The sequence below is a fragment of the Schistocerca cancellata genome, chromosome 2 (genome assembly GCF_023864275.1).
Source record: "Schistocerca cancellata isolate TAMUIC-IGC-003103 chromosome 2, iqSchCanc2.1, whole genome shotgun sequence".
Lineage (NCBI taxonomy): Eukaryota > Metazoa > Arthropoda > Insecta > Orthoptera > Acrididae > Schistocerca > Schistocerca cancellata.
This window is the reverse complement of record NC_064627.1, coordinates 999,351,819-999,369,951: the sequence shown is the minus strand read 5'-3', so window position 1 is coordinate 999,369,951 and position 18,133 is coordinate 999,351,819. Positions and strand designations below refer to the sequence as shown.

Genomic DNA, 18,133 nt, shown 5'->3' with positions numbered 1-18,133 from the left:
CCAGTGTTAAAGAGTGCGATGGAGCTCCGTATGCCACGGCAAACTGGCTGACACTGACGGCGGCGGTGCACAAATCCTGCGCAGCTAGCGCCATTCGACGCCCAACACCGCGGTTCCTGGTGTGACCGCTGTGCCGTGCGTGTGATCATTGCTTGTACAGCCCTCTCGCAGTGTCCGGAGCAAGTATGGTGGGTCTGACACACCGGTGTCAATGTGTTCTTTTTTCCATTTCCAGGAGTGTATTTAATCCTAACTAACCTATCCATGCACGAGGCAGTCGGGCGGTTCCAGACTGTAGTGCCTAGAACCACTCGGCCACACCGGCTGGCAGGCCTTGGCAATTTAATTTTAATGGAACGAGGCTGGAGGTCGCATATTAAGCAATAAGAGGAGTTTCTATCAAAAGGCAGAAGGCCTTATCTTAAAAAATGTCATTCAAATTGGGCTGAAGGCCCCATTTCAAAGCATAACAATCTTATGTCTCGAGGGCAACAGAAGAAGATTAATTTAAGAGATATTAAACTCGGCTGAAGGCCGCTCACCAACAAATAATTTAACGGCATAAGCCCTCGAAGAAGAGTTTCAATTTTAAAGGGTAGAAAGCTGTATCTTAAAACACTTCATGTTAAATAAAGAATAACAATATCATGTCTGAAAGGCAATACAAGAACATTAATTTAAGCGATATTGGTACTCGGGTGAAAGCCACATATGAACCAAATAAGTAAATTCGAAACAAGTAAATTACTACACAACACAAAAGGAACGGCGCTCAGAGTTTTCCAAGGGTTGGCCTGGGATAGTAACACTAACGCCCATTTAGGTGAGACAGGCAGCCTGTCCAGCGACTTCTTAATCTGGACGCAACCCAACCGACAGATAGCCGACCGACCAATCAATCAAATCAGTTCCGCTCCACGCAACCAGCAAACGCCCACAAGATTCCAATACACGACACACAGAATATTTGCGCCCACAATGACCAACAACACCTCAGCTGTCAAACTACACGCCACGCTAGACAGTAACAGCACGACGAGGAAAATACACTGCCTAAAATTACGTCAACGACCAGGGTAGGTAACGGGAACGTCAACGGCCACAAGGCAGAAGATACCGCTGGTGCTGTTCTATAACGGGGAATAAATTAAGTTAAATTTCACTGGAAGACAGCTCGAATCTTAGCCGACTTAAATGCACACACGTTGTTCCTTGCGGGAATGTCCCAAAAGCGACATCCAGGATCTAACGAAGAAATGTAAACATCTGAGGCTCGATAGTAGCTTAAGTGAGGACTCGCCTCTCACGTCCGAGATCGGTGGGAGACGAACTTCGTAGCACTCGCAAGCAGCGCCTCACACTCCAACCGCACATGCACGCCACCAGCGGCTCCAGCCCGACGCTGCACCACGGGGGCTTGCTTGATGCTCCAGGCCAACCGACCGACTGGACTGCTGGTGCGTCCGCGACTGCCGCTCCGTCACGACTGTAGTGCTGGTGCGTCTCACACTCACTGACTGCCCGACACAGGACGACCCGGAAAATACTACCGGTCGCTTCAGAGATGGTACGACAGTGTGCTTACCAATACGCACTGCTGCTGCCACTCACGGGCAAGTAGGCAAGGAAGTTAGTGACGGCAGTAAATGGAAAAGAAGACGACGCGGCACTAATGTAATAGAAGATGAGAAACAATTAATGGGATTAACACGAGCCGTGCACGGCTCAGGTACGTTTAATATCAGTGACAGAAAATGAATGCTACTTTCCACCTTTGTTTAGAGCCAGTTATTACAATTTTGAAAGCTAGTACACAATAATCTGCAACATTTGGTCACGGTATTTGTCGACATAGTTATTTTACGCACAAAGGCACTCACATACAAGTCTACATTTGGGGTCTGGTTATTTAGCATATCGCAAATGGCAAATAATGGATAATGAAATATTTCCGTTACATAGTTTATCCGTTTATTAGCTGATTATGAACTGAGGAAATATTATGTTATGTATATGAGATAAACCGTTATTGGGTATCATAAAAAGAACGGCGAATAGGACAATGCTGTTACAAGGAAACTGCAACGAAACCATCCTGGCATAGTTCCCAACCTTTCAACTGAGCGTAATTAAAACGATAATCCAGACTCATTCGTTGTCGCTGCTACACTCCTGGAATTTGAAATAAGAACACCGTGAATTCATTGTCCCAGGAAGGGGATACTTTATTACCACATTCCTGGGGTCAGATACATCACATGATCACACTGACAGAACCACAGGCACATAGACACAGGCAGCAGAGCATGCACAGTGTCGGCACTAGTACAGTGTATATCCACCTTTCGCAGCAATGCAGGCTGCTATTCTCCCGTGGAGACGATCGTAGAGATGCTGGATGTAGTCCTGTGGAACGGCTTGCCATGCCATTTCCACCTGGCGCCTCAGTTGGACCAGCGTTCGTGCTGGACGTGCAGACCGCGTGAGACGACGCTTCATCCAGTCCCAGACATGCTCAATGGGGGACAGATCCGGAGATCTTGCTGGCCAGGGTAGTTGACTTACACCTTCTAGAGCACGTTGGGTGGCACGGGATACATGCGGACGTGCATTGTCCTGTTGGAACAGCAAGTTCCCTTGCCGGTCTAGGAATGGTAGAACGATGGGTTCGATGACGGTTTGGATGTACCGTGCACTATTCAGTGTCCCCTCGACGATCACCAGTGGTGTACGGCCAGTGTAGGAGATCGCTCCCCACATCATGATGCCGGGTGTTGGCCCTGTGTGCCTCGATCGTATGCAGTCCTGATTGTGGCGCTCACCTGCACGGCGCCAAACACGCATACGACCATCATTGGCACCAAGGCAGAAGCGACTCTCATCGCTGAAGACGACACGTCTCCATTCGTCCCTCCATTCACGCCTGTCGCGACACCACTGGAGGCGGGCTGCACGATGTTGGGGCATGAGCGGAAGACGGCCTAACGGTGTGCGGGACCGTAGCCCAGCTTCATGGAGACGGTTGCGAATGGTCCTCGCCGATACCCCAGGAGCAACAGTGTCCCTAATTTGCTGGGAAGTGGCGGTGCGGTCCCCTACGGCACTGCGTAGGATCCTACGGTCTTGGCGTGCATCCGTGCGTCGCTGCGGTCCGGTCCCAGGTCGACGGGCACGTGCACCTTCCGCCGACCACTGGCGACAACATCGATGTACTGTGGAGACCTCACGCCCCACGTGTTGAGCAATTCGGCGGTACGTCCACCCGGCCTCCCGCATGCCCACTATACGCCCTCGCTCAAAGTCTGTCAACTGCACATACGGTTCACGTCCACGCTGTCGCGGCATGCTACCAGTGTTAAAGACTGCGATGGAGCTCCGTATGCCACGGCAAACTGGCTGACACTGACGGCGGCGGTGCACTAATGCTGCGCAGCTAGCGCCATTCGACGGCCAACACCGCGGTTCCTGGTGTGTCCGCTGTGCCGTGCGTGTGATCATTGCTTGTACAGCCCTCTCGCAGTGTCCGGAGCAAGTATGGTGGGTCTGACACACCGGTGTCAATGTGTTCTTTTTTCCATTTCCAGGAGTGTATATCCGGTTCCCGTGCTAAAAATCTCTCGTTATGCTTATAACCCTTGAAATCATCTATGATCGGTTGCCATTCACACTGCTTTGAGCCAGGAGTTAGGCTGGTGGGGGAAGAGTTGGCATCCTGCACCGACTGTGGGGTTCACATTTGTTTACTGCTGCACATACATTGCATCTTCGCACACAGACGCGTTTAGAGGCCAAATAAAAAGAGTAAAGGCAGAATTTTCTATTTCCTGGAATTTTTTTTTCGTATTACGGGCCCACTGGCTCTATGATATTTATATTTGGTGGGGGACGGTGCGTGAAACAGACTCCTTTGACAGGGAACATATTGTGGATTATCGAAGCATGATGCACTAAATCTGCGAGATTTGGAAGACAATTAGATTTTTTGCACTCCACAGTGAATTATTGTACCGTATGAACCTTGAGGTTGGATGGGTAGATCACATAACTAATGAGGAGGTATCGAATAGAATTGGGAGAGGAGTTTGTGGCCCAACTTGACAAGAAGAAGGGATCGGTTGGTAGGACGTGTTCTGGGGCATCAAGGGATCACAAATTTAGCATTGGAGGGCAGCGTAGAGGGTAAAAATCTTAGAGGGAGACCAAGAGATGAATACACTAAGCAGATTCAGAAGGATGTAGGTTGCAGTAAGTACTGGGAGATGAAGAAGCTTGCACAGGATAGAGTAGCATGGAGAGCTGCATCAAACCAGTCTCGGTACTGAAGACCACAACAAGAAACAACATGAACCTTGAACCACAGAAACCCAACTGGTGTGAGAGGTATCTTCTTAGCAATGTATTCGTGACGTAGGTCACTGCCACCTTTGGTCTTCTATTGAACTATTGTAACACTGGATAGATGGGCCACAGCTCAATAAATCACCTGTCGATTGAACACTGGACAACAGGAAAATTTTAGCTGTCATATCACTAAGAAAGAATTTGATTATGGACTATTTAATCCACTGCCCACACGTGCTACCTCACACTCGGAAGGCACAGATATTACCATGGGGCCAGAACACTAGCATTGCATGTTCGAAGGATTGGGAAAAGGCGGATGGACTGTGTGTCTGTACGTTTTGTTACTCGTCATTGCCGTGGTGCGAGTACACAGGCCGCAAGAGGTGGAGAATACAGAGTTCCAAAAGCATAGCATCCACGTGGGTGGTGCACGTATGTTTATGATGGGGATACATACATGGGCTAAAACAGAGCCTCTGACAAGTCTACCGTAATACTTGTTCTCTAAATGACAAAAGAACTTAGACCATATGCATTTGAAACTTCCTAGCAGATTAAAATTGTGTGCCGGATCGAGACTCGAACTCGATACAGGTCGAAGTAAAGCTGCCAGGACGGGTTGTGAGTCATGCATGGGTAGCTCAGTTGGTAGAGCATTTGCTCGCGAAAGCCAAAGGTACGGACTTCGAGTCTCGGTCCGGCACACAGGTTTAATCTGTCAGGAAGTTTCATATCAGTGCACTCTCCGCAGCAGAGTGAAAATCCCATTCTGGCATATCCACCTTCAGCACCGTGAAAGGAACCAGAACTATCCACCGCGACACGAAATGCAGTATGAGGATGTGTTGTCCTCTGTTTTAAATATAATCGCGTTCGCTGTAACAAATAAGTTTCGGATACATTGAAGGATCTGAATAGTGTTGGTAGTCCGCGGGAGACATCACCATAATCTACCTCTTCACAAGCTTAACAACGACAGTTAGTGCAAGTGATGATCAGGAGAGTGGAAAAATGAAAATGATAGGATGGCCACGGCAGTTTTAATCGTTCCCACTACCATTATATCGTACTCGTATTGTAAATGAGTAATTTAATTTTAAACTTTAAAAATTCATGGGCCTGACGTTCATTAAGTGGTTCTCTCTGTAGCTGCACTAGAACAACTTCAGTGCCTAGGGCCTAAAACCCCGTTGATTCCCATCAGTTATAAATCATAGTTGTAAACTGAAACCATCTACAGTTTGAGAATCATGTTCTTGTCCCAGACCAGATGAACTATTGCTCTGGATAACCACTGACGTTACACATCAAAATGGAATTAACATTTCAGATCAGTCCAGTTCTCGGACTGCTTGCACGATGCCATGTCTGTAAATGTAACGATGATTGTTTAGTTTCAAAACTCACAGTATTCATTGATGTACATCAATCAATGGAACGTACAAGTATCAAGCTAACGAAAACAGATGTGCTAAAGTGGATTATACTGTACGGTGTGATTTTTTAAAACTCAGCAATAACCTGCGAGCGTTACATACACGGACATGGCCTTGTGTCCACTGTGGTTATCACACTGGACTCTCATTCGGGAGGAAGGCGGTTCAAACCCGCGTCCGGCCATCCTGGTTTAGGTTTTCCGTGATTTCCCTAAATCCCTCCAGGCAAATGCTGGGATGGTTCCTTTGGAAGGGCACGGCCGACTTCCTTCCCCGTTCTTCCCTAATCCAATGAGACCGATGACCTCGCTATTTGGTCTCCTCCCCCAAGAGAACCCAACCTCTTCTGTCCAAGGTGCTTTTTGATTGCAAATGATTTGCTTCTGACAAATCTGTGATAATATGCTAAATGTTATCCACTAATATGACATACCGGCGTGATGTTCCACCTCACAATGAACACGTTTCCAACAAAAAATTTTAAAGACCGTCAGATGACATCAAAATTTTGCTCAATCAAATGTCAAAAGTTAAAAAGTGTTTATGCGATCTTGGCTATAGAAATTTTCTTACAAAGTCAAACTGATCTCTCCTTCTTATTTTTAAACATGAGAAAATTTAGTGATAATGTTATCAGCTGACTTTACGTAAAAAAAAATGCATCGTTTCAAAACTACGAGTATATGTAAATTAAGATAAAGTGTCCCGTCTTATATATTGACTTATGGTATTTATTTTAAGGGACACAGATTGCCAAGTTTTCTGAGAGTAGGACATAACAGATGAAGGCAGACTTGGGAAAAGCATTCTATAACATCTACTGTGAAACTGTTTCTTCATTTTGTGCTCCCGGACGTTCATATGGACGCAGACGGTACAACTTGATGCTGAGTATTTACAAACACTCCTAACTGGAAGAACGGTGAATAAATATCATACTTCCCTACAGTAAGTAACTGCACGCAGCTGTATTAACACAAATGGCATTGTGTTCCTTTCGACGTGAACTCACATTGAAAACAATGCATTTGTACACATTACGGAAGATCGGAGTAAATGAAAATAATTTGATTGAGAATATGCCATTTAAAAAGTCCTTCTCTTCCATTGCTGGTAAATGAGACGATTACAGATACGATATGGAAAGCTCTTAATTCCTAATCGTCCAGTGTATTACTTTTATGCGGATATGCTACTTTGGGTAAAGCCAAAGAAAACAGAATAGCAGTCATCGAGAAACACGGAATCTGTATATAAAAACTGGCTGGCTGAGCGTTTTGTTGCTATGCGCATGTTCATTCAGAATATGTTATTAAAAATATCCTTCTCTTCCATTGCTGGCAAATGAGACGATAACAGGTACGATATGAAAAGCTCTTAATTCCTAATCGTTCAGTGTAAATATCCAGACGATGCTACAAATTATTTAGGAAATTTTGTCTGTCTGAAAAGGTAATTCACTTCTGAGGCCTAACGTAGTGAGTAATGAATACCAGCAATAACAATTACAGATTTATAACGGACGTTGATCGAAAGCTACTAAATTTATTTTGCATGCTGTATAACTTCCTTTTATTACATTCTTGACTCATCAGACATGAGAATCTTGTGAAATTTGGCAACTAACGGCCACTAAATTTCTGAAGACGTTCGCGTCTGGCGAGCAAAACATGTAATAAAAGAAAGTTGTATTTCTAACAGTCGCTTTTACCACTTCAGGCGATGCATGCGATCGCTGCATTGTGTCCTTTTAACTACTGTGACTCATAATGGCTTCCCATAATTTAATTTTTGCTGTTGATGGCAAAATAGTAACTTTACTACATAGGCATCAATAAAAGTTCTTATGTTGCCTTCAGGCGAAGTGACAGACTGCCAGCAGCTAATGGTGTCATATAAAAAGGACTCGTTATATTTTTACGAGTTGTAGGCCATGGACTGCACAGAAGAAAAGTCCGAATGGTTTATAAAAGCGATGGAGCAGTGTATTTTCTTGCTTTATATGTGGGTCACCTGCGGGTCGCAGTAGGTGAACAAATGAAAGAACGTTGTTATGTTAAAATAAATGGTTCAAGTGCCTCTAAGCACTGTGGGACTTAACATCTGAGGTTATCAATCCCCTAGACTTGGAACTTCTTAAACCTAACTAACCTAAGGACATCACACACATCCATGCCTGAGGCAGAATTCGAACCTGCGACCCTAGCAGCAGCGCGGTTCGGAACTGAAGCGCCTAGAGCCGCTCAGCCACAGCGGCCGGCTATTATTCTACAAATAGAAAGATGTACGCCAGGCGGTTTAACGACTCCAGGCAGGATTTCTCGACGAATGGTGTCATACAGTCACTTCATTCACAGTAGGAAAAAGCTCACCACGAAAATAACAGCAACATATGGGCGAAAGCGAAGCAGTTATGGTAGCCATTTGGTTGTTGCTAAGTAGCCCATTCGGTGAAAAGCATCGCCCACGGAAGGCAAGGTTCCGGGTTCGAGTCGTGGTCTACCACACTGTTTTAATTTGCCACGTTTCTGAAAATTTTGCTTGTTGTGACTGTATTTGCATATATTGTGTATCGTCTGTCGTTGTCATGAAACAGTGACCTCAGTCCAGAGTGAAAGATTCTTTCTGCAAACTGTGGTATCGAACGCAGGCTGGTCGACCACACTTCAAAATTTACGCGCCAGCAGTTACGCAATCCGGATTTGCTGCAGCCACCTACGCTGATTAAGGGTGCGGCCACAAACGATTACGCCGCTGCCAATGTGATGCAAGCATCCCCTCTTCGGAGCCCCAGCGGCTGGTCTACGTAAGTTCGAACATTCATTCAATGACCCCATTTTTGTTGTTTTTCCAGCTTAATGATATTTACGCCCGCATCTCGTGGTCGTGCGGTAGCGTTCTCGCTTCCCACGCCCGGGTTCCCGGGTTCGATTCCCGGCGGGGTCAGGGATTTTCTCTGCCTCGTGATGGCTGGGTGTTGTGTGCTGTCCTTAGGTTAGTTAGGTTTAAGTAGTTTTAAGTTCTAGGGGACTGATGACCATAGATGTTAAGTCCCATAGTGCTCAGAGCCATTTGAACCATTTTTTTGTTAGCAACTGATGCTGTACTACAGCAGCAATGTTAAGTATTAATTTTAGAGTTCGTTATTAGACCTAGAATAAATTAACATCTGAATACTCTGATCCTGAAGCGCATGTGTTCCATGCTTCTGTACCCACTGAGGAATCCCACAGCGTGCAACGGCCGCCATCGCTGTATCCAAGCCATTTCTCTGCAATATCGTTCGTTCCATGAGTCCCGCTAGGAAATCAGGAGAAAATTAATGAAGTTTACAAGGACGTACCGGCTGGTTGTCAGTAGTGTCTGGATACTTCATTCGGCAACAACATTTCCCGCTAAAAGAAAAGTCCCGGGTTCGATTCCCCTTCCCACACAGACATTATTTTTTCTTTTTTTCGTACTTCCATCTGTGCTTGCAAAATCTACTTTATTCGTACCCTGTAATGCGAATGGGATGTATGTCTTCGTTTGATTTCCGCCGTACTCTTTGAGATGCCTGGGCTAGCAGGCCAGAGCGGGTTAGGCTGTGGAAAGGGGCCAAAATAGGTAGCTGACAGTTGGACTCAACATACAAACTTTGTCAATACACCGTATTATACAAGAACGCAAAACACTCAAAAACTTAATCACCTCCTTTAACTAACTTCAGATCGGCTGACGGCCACACTCAAACTGCAAGACGCAAGGCCTAAGGAAAAAATTTGAAATTCAAGGTTCTGCTGGAGGTTTCACGCGAAATATTTTGTAAATCTTTAATCTAAACAGGCTGAAAGCCTTAGCATTTTAATTTAAACGGATCTCGGCTGGAAGTCACATGTTAAGGAATAAGAAGTGTTTCAATCAAACGGCAGAAGGCCTTATCTTAAAACATTTCAAGCAAATTCGGCTGAAGGCCCCGTAGCAAAGCATCACAATCTTAGGAACATCAGTTGAAGAGATATTAAACTCGTCTGAAGACCACACATCAACACTATAATTTAACGGCTTAAAGCCTTAAAAGATTTCATTTAAACTTCGGAGAAATCCCGTTATAAAAAATTACAAACTTAAGCCTTAACGGCAAGAGAAGAACATTAATTCAGGATATGTTAAAACACGGCTGAAGGCCACACATTAACCAAACTACTAAACCTCTATCAGGGAAGTTACTGCGTAACAGACACGGAACTGCGCTCAGAAGTTTCCAAGGGTCGGCCTGGAATTGAAACACTAACGCCCGTTTAGGCGAGACAGGCAGCCTGACCAACAATCTCTTACTCAGAAGGCAACCCAACCGACAGACAGCCAACGAACCAACGAACTACCTGGTTCCGGACACCAGAAAAAAAAAATTACTGGAACCAAAATGCCATTGAGGCGACGAGACCAGTAATTCTCGTCTTCAAATATTGATTCGTCAATAAGTCAAGGCACAATAACTGCTGACATACATGAACATCGCAACGGCCGGCCGGGGTGACCGAGCGGTTCTAGGTGCCACAGTCTGGAACCGCGCGACCGCTACGGTCGCAGGTTCGAATCCTGCCTCGGGCATGGATGTGTGTGATGTCTTTACATTATTTAGGTTTAAGTCGTTCTAAGTTCTATTGGACTGATGACCTCAGAAGTAAAGTCCCATAGTGCTCAGAGCCATTTGAACCATTTTTTAACAACGTAACGGCTGTGAAACTACACGCCGTGGCGGACAGCATCAACCCCGTAAGAAAACACTCACTCACTGCTCTGTCACAGCCGACCAACTGGCTACTGCAGTACGCAGACAGCTTTACGGCATTTAAAACATTGCTCAGTCGATCGGACACATGGTACACAGTGTTGCACGAAACACTGGCACAAGAAACTCTAACACCCGTAAAACGAATCCCTGATGAACTACTAGAACAAATCACCGGCGGACGCGCACACAAAACCGAAAGACGGTCGGCAACGAAACACACGTCGTCTCACCAGACGACCGACCAACAACCAACCAAGTTCGTTGCTACTCAAATGTTCAAAAGTGTGCGAATCTTATGGGACTTAACTGCTAAGATCATCAGTCCCTAAGCTTACACACTAGTTAACCTAAATTATCCTAATGACAAACACACACACCCATGCACGAGGGAGGACTCGAAGCTCCGCCGGGACCAGCCGCAGTTGCCACTCAAACGTTGTGTGTCAGCAACGGTCGGGCGAGTCATGAATATCCAGAGCTCACTGCAGCTCCAACCCGACTCAACCCGATGTCTGTCCGGAATTAGGAGACACGGCGATCCAGGCACACTGGCACTGGCCCAGTCATGCAGAGGTAACTCTTACCCATTGGCCACGACGTCTCCGCACAAGAAGGAACCGAGCCACATCCAGCAAGATGACCCAGTGACAAGGCCAAGAAACGGGCAAAAGGCCATGACCAAACACAAGTCGCCCAAAGAGGCGACCAACTGAACGATAGACCCACGGCCGATCCCGCTGCCATCTCCGTCATCATACAGTTCATCTTGTGTTGGGAGCGGTCGGCGAGTACCGGCTGTCCGCGCCTCCCTAGCGCTCCGTGTCCAACTACTGCTACGTCCCAGTCGCCCGAAGAGGCGACCAACTGAACGATAGACCCACGGCCGATCCCGCTGCCATCTCCATCGTCATACAGTTCATCTTGTGTTGGGAGCGGTCGGCGAGTACCGGCTGTCCGCGCCTCCCTAGCGCTCCGTGTCCAACTACTGCTACGTCCCAGTCGCCCGAAGAGGCGACCAACTGAACGATAGACCCACGGCCGATCCCGCTGCCATCTCCGTCGTCATACAGTTCATCTTGTGTTGGGAGCGGTCGGCGAGTACCGGCTGCCTGCGCCTCCCTAGCGCTCCGTCTCCAACTACTGCTACGTCCCAGTCGCCCGAAGAGGCGACCAACTGAACGATAGACCCACGGCCGATCCCGCTGCCATCTCCATCGTCATACAGTTCATCTTGTGTTGGGAGCGGTCGGCGAGTACCGGCTGTCTGCGCCTCCCTAGCGCTCCGTCTCCAACTACTGCTACGTCCCAGTCGCCCGAAGAGGCGACCAACTGAACGATAGGCCCACGGCCGATCCCGCTGCCATCTCCATCGTCATACAGTTCATCTTGTGTTGGGAGCGGTCGGCGAGTACTGGCTGTCCTCGCCTCCCTAGCGCTCCGTCTCCAACTACTGCTACGTCCCTGCTGCACTTCTGCTGTGTTCCACCTCCATCCGCTCCAGGTCCGATCTCCCACTGAACTGACTCCCTTCGGACGGACCACGTCCTGGAGACACTGGCTCAGACCCAACCATGCAGAGGGAACACAACAGACATCTCTGCACAGGAAGGAACGGACCCAAATATACGTCGTCAATGAGACGACCGACCGAACGACGAACCAACGGTCGTTCCGACTGGTACTGACTGTGCGGACATAACTGGGGCTCCGTCCCCGACTGCGCTGCTGCTGCGTCCCGACCGCCCTCCTGGTTCGTCTCGAACTGACTTCTTCTGCTGCGTCCCGACCGCCCTCCTGGTTCGTCTCGAACTGACTTCTTCTGCTGCGTTCCAACCGCAACTACTGCCGATCCGAACTCCCCCACGACACACGACAGGGAAGTAATAGCCGTCCAGCAAAGATAATAAGGCAGAGCTAATACCGATACGCGCTGCTGCTGCCACTCATTGGCAGGCAAGACAGCCAATCAGTGACTCCAGTAATTGAAATTAAAATGATGAGGCGGCTATCTGATAAAAACAAGGTTACATAATAGATTGCACTAACATGAGCCAAACACGGCTCACTCTTACTCTGCTGCCGACACCCATCACTGTGTTTTGTATCTGGTGATGTGCGGTGCGCAGAGGTGCACATGAGAGGACACAGCTTCTGTCCTCCATAGGCATTCGGATCGAATTGTAGAGAACAATGGGTTATTTTTAGGAAATACGGTGCGCAATTGTGATTTAGTGTGCTTCAGTGCGCGATGCGCCAGCCTCACGGCGGACGAAGGCTGGCCGGCGCATTATGCAGATGACACAATTTTGCAACGAGCGTCGGTATGTGTGTACGTGCGCGGCAGCCATCAGAACGCAGCATTAGCAGAATTACGCAGGCGCAGGCCACGTATGGCGTGGTTGCGTTAGCAAACTCATCGAGAACCTTGTAATAAACACGCCGCAGCGCAACCGGCGGAGTCAGCAGCGGCCTGCACTGTTTAAGGGCATCATAGGTGGGCGTTGGCATTCGGTTCGACCGATTGGGCGTTCGGTCGCCGTCATGTCATCGTCATCAGTGACGCTGTCCCACAGGACCGGCCGGTGGGGGGCGTTGCCCACTGGTGCACTGGCGACTCCCGGCGTCGTCACGAGCCACTGCGTCTGCAGGAGCGCGCACTGGGCCGGATGTGACAATGTGAGAAAAGCCTGAATAACCATCTTCCGCAGCGCGAAACATGCAGGAAGAGAGACAATGTGGTTCTGGGAGGTACCGACAGGGTTGTGGTGCCCTGTGCGACACCAATGCTGTTGCCAGCTGCGCTAAGTAGGTCGGTTGTGAACGAATGGCGCGAACCGTCATATTGAGGTTGTTCCACTGACTCTCCATTGGGTTTAAATCAGAGGTGTTTGGTGGCCAGTGGCTTACGACAAACTCATCGTGCTGCTCTTCGAACCAAGCAAGTAGTCTGCGAACTGTGTGACACGTTGCATTGTCGTGCTGGTAATAGCCATAGTGACGAGGAGAAACAAACCGTATGTAGGGGTGGTCGTGGTCCCCAAGGAAAACATTCCTCAGCATCTAATGCTCCCACCTGGTTGAAGGCTCTTTCACTTTCAGACATTTCACGCCGTACACACAAACAGCCTTCTGATATGAAACTTCCTGGCAGATTAAAACTGTGTGCCGAACCGAGACTCGAACTTGGGATCTTTGCCTTTCGTGGGCAAGTGCTCTGGCGGAAGTAAGGCTGTGAGGATGGGGCGTGAGTCGTGCTTGGGTAGCTCAGTTGGTAGAGCACTTGCCTACAAAAAGCAAAGGTCCCGAGTTCGAGTCTCGGTCCGGCACACAGTTTTAATCTGCCAGCAAGTTTCATATCAGCGCACATTCGTGGGCAAGTGCTCTGGCAGAAGTAAGGCTGTGAGGACGGGGCGTGAGTCGTGCTTGGGTAGCTCAGTTGGTAGAGCACTTGCCTGCGAAAAGCAAAGGTCCCGAGTTCGAGTCTCGGTCTGGCACACAGTTTTAATCTGCCAGCAAGTTTCATATCAGCGCACACTCCGTTGCAGAGTGAAAATCTCATTCCAGCCTTCTGCTGATTGAGCACAAAACGCTATTCATCTGAAAAGGCCACCTCTCACCACGCAGTGAATATTCAGTAGCGGTATTGTCGGCATGAGCACATGAATCAAGCACCTGTTGCGGAAGCCCATACGCAGCAACGTTTGCTGAACAGTCGTTGAGGAGACAATGTTGATAATCCCTTCGTTCATCTGGGCAATCAGCTGCTCAACAGTTACACGTCTATTCATCCGCACACATCTCAAAGAGGTTCAAATGGCTCTGAGCACTATGGGACTTAACTTCTGAGGTCATCAGTCCTCTAGAATTTATAACTACTTAAACCTAACTAACCTAAGGGTATCACACACATCCATGCCCGAGGCTGGATTCAAACCTGCGACTGTAGCAGTAGCACGGTTGCAGACTGTAGCGCCTAGAACCGCTCGACGATACCGGCCGGCGCACACATCTTCGCAGCCGCCAATCAACCTGTCATCTATGTTGGGTGGTGGAACGCGATTCCCTTGAGCCGCTTTTGGATAGCACCATTTTTATATACACGGTATATTTTAAGCACGACGGCACGCGAACGATTTACAGACTTAAGCGTTTCGTAAATGGTTCCACCTTTGGCCCGAAAGCAAGGATCATGCCCTTTTAGACGTCAGTTAGATCGGTAAGTTTAAGCATTACGGCAACGACTGCACTACTTCGCGCGTCACCCTCGACACGCTTGACATACTCTCGACCGGAAGTACTAACACCTCCCGCTTGTGAGCGGTCACATTAATACCAGTAGACGCTGTACTTTACTGGAGGTTGCTGCTGCACTCAACGATATTGTCTTCACATTATACAGGGTGTTACAAAAAGGTACGGCCAAACTTTCAGGAAACATTCCGCACATACAAATAAAGAAAAGATCTTATGTGGACATGTGTCCGGAAACGCTCAATTTCCATGTTAGAGCTCGTTTTAGTTTTGTCAGTATGTTCTTCCACCTACGCTCAATGGAGCACGTTATCATGATTTCATACGGGATACTCTACCTGTGCTGCTAGAACATATGCCTTTACAAGTATGACACAACATGTGGTTCACGCACGATGGAGCTCCTGCACATTTCAGTCGAAGTGTTCGTACGCTTCTCAACAACAGATTCGGTGACCGATGGATTGGTAAAGGCAGACCGATTCAATGGTCTCCACGCTCTCCTGACCTCAACCCTCCTGACTTTCATTTATGGGGTCATTTGAAATCTCTTGTCTACGCAACCCCCGTACCAACTGGAAACTCTCTTCGTGCTCGTATTGTGGACGGCTGTGATACAGTACGCCATTCTCCAGGGCTGCATCAGCGCATCAGAGATTCCATGCGTCGGAGGGTGGATGCATGTATCCTAGCTAACGGAGGACATTTTGAACATTTCCTGCAACAAAGTGTTTGAAGTCACGCTGGTACGTTCTGTTGCTGCGTGTTTTCATTCCATGATTAATGTGATTTGAAGAGAAGTAATAAAATGAGCTGTAACATGGAAAGTAAGCCTTTCCGGACACATGTCCACATAACATATTTTCTTTCTGTGTGTGTGTGAGGAATGTTTCCTGAACGTTTGGCCGTACATTTTTGTAACACCCTGTATACAAATACATCACGCGCTCCTACGACACCAAACTAAATTTACGAAAACGAGGATTAATGTGCCTAGTCTACAATAAGCAACTGGCCTCAGTGGCTAATTTTTTGAGCGCTTTGAAGTAACGATGAAAGGTTACCGCTACACTCGCCTAACCCTTTCGCAACATGGAAGTAGGTAAGGCAAACAGTACAAAAGGGGAACAGGAGACAGACAATAAGAGGCTTTAAGGGTTCTGAATTAAAAATCAATTTAGGACTAGCCAACAGCTACTCAGATTCCTGCTGCAGATGCTGTACGATGGGCCAGAGCCACATGCCAAGCATGAGGGTCTTCTCTTTGGGCAGTGCCTCGTGGCCTTTCCGGTGCCATTCTTCTTTCGAACCTACATCCTCGTCATCGCTGCTACCACTAACGGCCCGGGTTCGAGTCCCGGCTGGGTTGGAGATTTTCTCTACTTAGGAACTAGTTGTTGTCCTTATCATCATCATCATTTCATCCCCATCGACATGCAAGTCGCCGAAGTGGAATCAACTTGAAAAACTTGCACCAGGCGAACGGTGTACCCGACGGAAGGCCCCACCCACACACGGCATCGCCGCTACCAGTAACCATGTGCAGTGGCTACATTCTGCCAAGTCTTCCTGCAGTAGGAACTTCCAGCTTCTCGTACCGTTTAAAAACCTCGTTCAATATCAGTGAAGTGTTGATAATAACGTTTATGTTGCCTGAAAGCCTTTCCTACTAATTTCAACTCATTACGTCCAGTCGCAAAAGTAACTAACGATCACGACCGTTACAGCATCTATTTAAAGCAAACATGATTTGCATTCTCATAGGGGCACCACTAGCTTCACTGTAATGCAGTTGACTCGAAATTTCAATAGATATGATTCACATGTGCAGATACGTCTAACAGTTTTCGTTTATGACAAACAACTCCTTCTTGATGTTGAGTTTTCTTTACGTCAGTCTATTATTTCACGGTTCGCAAACTATAACTAAATGTCAAACTACACTACTGGCCATTATAATTGCTGCACCAAGAAGAAATGCAGATGGTAACAGGATATTCATTGGACAAATATATCATACTAGAACTGACATGTGATTAGATTTTCACGCAATTTGTGTGCATAGATCCTGAGAAATCAGTACCCAGACCAATCACCTCTGGCAGTAATAACGGCCTTGATAGCCTCAGTATTGAGTCAAACAGAGCTTGGATAGCGTGTACAGGTACAGCTGCCCATGCAGCTTCAACACGATACCACAGTTCATCAAGAGTAGTGACTGGCGTATTGTGACGAGCCAGTTGCTCAGACACCATTGACTAGACGTATTCAGATCGTGAGAGATCTGGAGAATGTGCTGGCCAGGGCAACAGTCGAACATTTTCTGTATCCAGAAAGGCCCGTACAGGACCTGCAACATGTTGTGCATTATCCTGCTGAAATGTAGGGTTTCGCAGGGATCGAATGAAGGGTAAAGCCACGGGTCGTAACACATCTGAAATGTAACTCTCACTGTTCAAAATGCCGTCAATGCGAACAAGAGGTGACCGAGACGTGTAACCAAGGGCACCCCATACCATCACGCCGGGTGATACGCCAGTATGGCGATGACGAATACACGCTTCCAATGTGCGTTCACCGCAATGTCGCCAAACACGGATCTGACCATCATGACGCTGTAAACAGAACCTGGATTCATTCGAAAAAATGACGTTTTGCCATTCGTGCACCCAGGTTCGTCGTTGAGTACACCATCACAGGTGCTCCTGTCTGTGATGCAGCGTCAAGGATAACCGCAGCCATAGTCTCCGAGCTCATAGTCCACGTTGCTGCAAACGTCGTCGAACTGTTCGTGCAGATTGTTGTTGTCTTGCAAACGTCCCCATCTGTTGACTCAGGGATCGGGACGTGGCTGCACGATCCGTTACATCCATTCGGATAAGATGCCTGTCATCTCGACTGCTAGTGATACGAGGCCGTTGGGATCCAGGACGGCGTTCCGTATTACCCTCCTGAACCCACCGATTCCATATTCTGCTAACAGTCATTGGATCTCCACCAACGCGAGCAGCAATGTGGCGATACGATGAACTGCAATCGCGATAGGCTACAATCCAACCTTTAACAAAGTCGGAAACGTGATGGTACGCATTTCTCCTCCTTACACGAGGCATCACAACAATGTTTCACCAGGCAACACCGGTCAACTGCTGATTGTGTATGAGAAATCGGTAGGAAATTTTGCTCATGTCAGCACGTTGTAGGTGTCGCCACCAGCGCCAACCTTGTGTGAATGCTCTGAAAAGCGAATCATTTGCACGGCATCTTCTTCCTGTCGGTTAAATTTCGCGTCTGTAGCATGTCATCTTCGTGGTGTAGCAATATT

The 18,133-nt window shown here is 47.7% G+C and overlaps 2 non-coding genes across 2 annotated transcripts; both read left to right on the top strand.

Moving 5' to 3' along the window:
- The first annotated feature begins 13,809 nt into the window (after positions 1 to 13,809).
- Trnac-aca (transfer RNA cysteine (anticodon ACA)) lies at positions 13,810 to 13,884 on the top strand. Its single transcript has one exon. It is a non-coding gene; the product is annotated as a tRNA-Cys (tRNA).
- A 93-nt stretch (positions 13,885 to 13,977) lies between these two features.
- Positions 13,978 to 14,052, top strand: Trnar-gcg (transfer RNA arginine (anticodon GCG)). Its single transcript has one exon. It is a non-coding gene; the product is annotated as a tRNA-Arg (tRNA).
- Positions 14,053 to 18,133: the final 4,081 nt, after the last annotated feature.